This window comes from Oryx dammah, unplaced genomic scaffold (assembly GCF_014754425.2).
Source record: "Oryx dammah isolate SB20612 unplaced genomic scaffold, SCBI_Odam_1.1 HiC_scaffold_11, whole genome shotgun sequence".
NCBI lineage: Eukaryota > Metazoa > Chordata > Mammalia > Artiodactyla > Bovidae > Oryx > Oryx dammah.
In genome coordinates, this window is record NW_024070195.1 from 16,221,814 (window position 1) to 16,226,971 (window position 5,158).

A 5,158-nucleotide genomic window follows, 5' to 3' on the forward strand; every position below is an offset into this window, starting at 1 on the left:
GCTGGCAGTCTTGGCAGGTGTCACTTCCTTACAAGGTGGGCTGACACAGCCTGAAAGCAGCTCGTCTGAAAGGTCTTGTATGTTCCTGTCGCCGCCGTACTTGATGAATGGAGCTGACAAGCCTCTGTGTTACCTACTTTCTTCATTCTGGGTTATTCTGCTCTGGATTATTTCAGGCAGGCTTTCAAGCCGGCATAAAAGATTGAATGACCACACTGCCAGGCAGAAATTAAAGGGAGCAGCCGGGAGAGAATGTATTGTGTGCTGGACACGCCACAAACCACCAGGAAAACAGCATATGCCTTTGTGGGAGACCCCAGTGGCTCTTTCGAGCCCTGGGGTTTTCACGGTTGACTTTGAGATTCCATCATAAATGACCTTGTCCTTTTATTTCAGCCACGTCTGCTTTTCTCATCTATAAGAGTGTCATCTTTTAGAGGTTTGGAATGTCTCTGGGCTTCTTCAGCCTTGCCATAGAACTTTGTTCAGTGCTTTGAAGAAAGGAAATACTCAATAGAACTTGAGAAATTGGATTGTAAAGTGAATGATGGAAATGAATACATTATCTTTTGTCCTAGAGTAAGATAGTCCCAGATTTTCTTTCACTTCTGACATTTAAGTAAAATACTTAAGATCACTTTTCATGTTTATATGTAAGCTTTCCTTTCTGTAATTATTATATTTTTGAAAAAGTTTTCTGGCCTCTGTAGTTTCCCTTTCCTCCACTTTTCTTAGTGAGTTAATACATTTATCGTGAGGGTTTATGTCTCTTCTTCTAATAAATTCATTTCCATTCTAGGTTTAGAATTGGAATCAATTTACTAGTTCCTCATTTGCTAGTTCCTAAATTTTTGTGGTTTTCCTAAATTGTTAATTTCTCTTTTCCTGTTTCCTCAGTTTTTGCAATTTTCTTATGTAGTCTAGGTCTACTTCTTAAGAATGAGGTGGCAGAGATAATGTTATGAGTTCACCAAATGTCATTTGACTTTTCCTCTTCCTTGGGTATATGGCAAATACACTTCCCAGGCCCTCTCAGTTATGTGGAGGCAGTTGATGTATCCTGGCTAATGAAATGTGAAAGGAAACAACACGTGTCAGTTCTGGACTGAGACTGAGAAACCCTTGTAGGATTTTTTTTTGGTCAGTTTCATCCCTGCCAAGGAGAATATGGAGGCCTCGTGTTGAGATGGAACAGCCTCAAGATCAAAGTCACTTGGATGGCTGGGTTGCTGTGTGGAGGAGAATGGCCTGGTCTCACTGCAGACTTTACATCTCTTTTGTTAAACGACTAAGATTACTGGCTTGTTCCTTACACAGCATAAGCCCAGCCTATTCTAGCTGATACTGAAAGGATGTAGTAGGAATGCTTACCCACTCCCCTGTGAGCATCTCTGTTTCATCACTGGTGATCACATGGGCCATAAACAAGAGTCTCTTAAAAAAAACAACTGCTTTTTAAAAATAAGCATCAACTTTATTGAGACTTAGTTTTATATGCACTGATTTGTTTGATTCTATACAATTTTATTTTTATCACGTGCAGATTTGTGAGGCCATTGTCACAGTTCAGATATAGAATCGGTCCTTTGCAAGGATCCCTCATGCCCTCCTACCACAGGCACAGGCATCTTCCTTATTCCTCTCTTATTCCTCTCCCTTATTCTTCTCTCACCATGAAAGTGAAGTTGAAAGTGAAAGTTGCTCAGTTGTGTCCTACTCTTTGCGATCCCATGGACTGTCGCCTACCAGGCTCTTCCGTCCATGGGATTTTCCAGGCAAGAATACTGGAGTGGGTTGCCATTTCTTTCTCCAGGAGATCTTCCCAACCCAGGGATTGAACCTGGGTCTCCTGCATTGTAGGCAGACGCTTTACCATCTGAGCCACCAGGGAAGATCTCTCACCATAGGTAACCACTAATCTGTTCTTCATTTCTTCTTTGTCATTTCAAGAATGCTATGTGATGGAATCACACAGGATACAAATTTTTTGAAATGCCCTTTTTAAAATTGAAGTGTAATTGACACTATATTAGTTTCAGGTACGTAACATAGTAACTCGATGTTTCTATACATGACAAAAGATTCACAATATGTCTAGTTACCATCTGTCACCATGTTGCTGCTTAGTCACTTCAGTCATGTCTGACCCTCTGTGACTCCATGGACTATGGCCCGCCAGGCTCCTCTGTCCATGGGATTCTCCAGGCAAGAATAATGGAGTGGGTTGCCATTTCCTTCTCCAATGATAAAGTAAGAAGTGAGTGAAGTGAAGTTGCTCAACTGTGTCTGACTCTTTGTGACCCCAAAAGGACTGGATTGGGTTGCCATTTCCTTCTCCAATCTGTCACCATGTACAAAGATATTAAAATATTATCAACTATATTCTCCATGCTGTATATTTCATCCTTGTGGCTCATTTATTTTGTAACTATGTAAACAACAGTTTTGAGCTGAGAATCCTAGTTTTTTTTTTTTTTTTTTTGATAGAAGGCTCCTAATTTCTCATTTGTCTCCTAGTCCCATTCAACCAAAGGGTAAAGTAGAATAAGGTGTATATTGAAGACAAGGTGCCACGTTGGAAAAAATAATCATGTTGAAATAAGATTGCCCTGGATAAGACTCCTAGTCTATCTCTTATTACCTCTATTTCTTTGAACTTTGTAATTTACTTTCTGAGTCTCAGTTACATCATCATTAAAATGAGGATAATAATCTGTATTTTACTACTTTATAGATTTGGTGAGAGAATGTATTGGCATATGCATCATTCATAATAAAACTCATTGGGTTTTGTTTTCGCCATTAACAGGCTGTGTGACCTTGAGAGAGATACTTCACTTTTGTGAGCATGAGGGGTTTTTTGTTTTAATGTAGAAGCAATACCTACCTCCCCCTATTGAGGGGTTGTAGTAAGAATTAAGGAGAGTGTATATGTTCTGTGTTGGCTGGCACATGCTAAATTCTCAATAAATCATGATCCCTACCATGACTTGATGAACAGACTCTTTGGGATTTACTCTTCATATTGGTAGCACCAGGGGCTTAATCTCTGATTAAGAGCATGATGAGTTTCTCTGACCCAAGGCTCCATGTAGAGCCAAAGAGTTTCCTTTTGCTGGTCAGTATGGTGGTGCAAATGTTGTGCTTAAGCCCCATTGTACAATGTTTTTATGGATAGCTTTTCACGATCATTTTGGATTCTGCATGGAGAGAAATAGGCTTCAAGTATATTCCCATTCTGGGACTATGATGTCATAGAGATAAAACCTATTTTGGATATTCTTGAGGTTTTCAAGAAAACTTACACATTGTCTACTTTTGTACTTGCACTAGTTAGTTTTCCAAACCATCCTAATCTATTTTTACTAAAAAAGAAAAAGAAAAAAACCCACCACATATACAATGGAAATGTGAGATTGTTTGTTCTCCTGAGTCTGCTGTCAGCCTTTCCATTCTTGATGTTTTAGGCAGTCAAGTTCATTAGAGAAGATTTGAGAAGTAGAAGCGCAAATATCAAGCTGGAATCTTGCATACATTATCTTGCAGTGATTCACGTACAGTAAACAGCTGTTAATGAAGAGTCTCAAAGGAGAGATACTGGTTTTATGATTTGCTCTATACAACTCTTTAAAAAAGAATATCTTTATTGCTTCTTCTGTTCATCTAGCCCCTTTACATTTATGTCATTTTGTTATTGTTGATGTTGTTCAGTTGCCCAGTTGGGTCCAACTCTTTGTAGCCCCACGGACTGCAGCACGCCAGGCCTCCCTGTCCCTCACCATCTCCCAGAGTTTGTCCAAGTTCATGTTGATTGCCTTAGTGGCGCCGTTCAGCCATCTCATCCTCTGATGCCCTCTTCTCCTTCTGCCCTTGATCTTTCCCAGCATTGGGGACTTTTCCAATGAGTCATCTGTGCACATCAGTTGACCAAAATACTAGAGCTTCAGCTTTAGCATCAGTCTTTCCAGTGAATATTCAGGGTTGCTCTCCCTTAAGATTGACTGGTTTGATCTCCTTGCTGTCCAAGGGACTTTCAAGAGTCTTCTCTAACACCATAGTTTGAAGGCATCAATTCTTTGGCGTTCTGCCTGTCTTATGGTCCAGCACTCACAATTGTATGTGACCACTGGTAAGGCCATAGCCTTGACTGTATGGACCTTTCTCAGTAGAATAATGTCTCTGGTTTTCAACACACTATCTAGGTTTGTCATCATTTTCGTGCCAAGAAGCAAACATCTTATGATTTCATGGCTGCAGTCACCATCCACAGTGATTTTGGAGCCCCAAAAGAGGAAGTCTATCACTGCTTCCAACTTTTCCCCTTCTATTTGCCACACAGTAATGGGACTGGATGCCATGATCTTAGTTTTTTAAATATTTAGTCTTAAGATGGCTCTTTCACTCTCCTCTTTCACCCTCATCAAGGGGTGAAAGCCTCATCAAGAGTCTCTTATGTCATTTAGGATTCTTCAAATTTTATGAGTGATATTGGCCCACATTGTCTTGTGTTCCAGATGGATTAAGATGTAACTGGAGGGACTTCCCTGCATATCCAGTGGCAGGGGAGAATCCTCCTGCCAATGCAAGGGATGTAGGCTTGATCCCTAAGATCCCACATGGCATGGGGCAATTAAGCCCGCACCACAACTAGATAGAAGCCCACACACCATATGAAAGATCCTACATGTTGCAACTATAAGACCCAACACAGCCATAAATAAATATATAAATAAACATTTTTTCAAAAAAAGATGTAACTGGATTCTCTTAAATCTCCATGGTTGACTTTTTCCCCAGCTTCCTACACGTTAGGCCTTCCATTTCTCAGGAACTCCAACCCCCTCTGGGCTCTCCTGGTCAACCCGCCAGCAGTCTGTTGAAGGAAATCATTTTAAGTTTGTAATGACTTTATCACACACTAAATAAGTGCATGAATTTGAGCAAGACAGTCACCTCTTGGTGTATTTCCTCATCTGTAAAATAATGACATTTGACTGGATGACATATTATAAAACCATTCAAGGGTGAGGATTGTATGGCTAACCAGAAATCATGTCAAGAGCATTAGGGCTTTCAAATAGAAGACCAGAAGGAGGTGATGCTGAATTTAACTAAATAATTAATTTCTAGCAGTAGACTGTATTATAATGTTTGCAAA

At 40.1% G+C, this 5,158-nt stretch overlaps 1 non-coding gene across 1 annotated transcript; it reads right to left on the reverse strand.

Annotated features, from left to right (window-relative positions):
• Positions 1 to 1,819: 1,819 nt before the first annotated feature.
• On the reverse strand, positions 1,820 to 1,891 carry TRNAC-ACA. The gene has a single exon. It is a non-coding gene; the product is annotated as a tRNA-Cys (tRNA).
• Between the last annotated feature and the right edge of the window lie 3,267 nt (positions 1,892 to 5,158).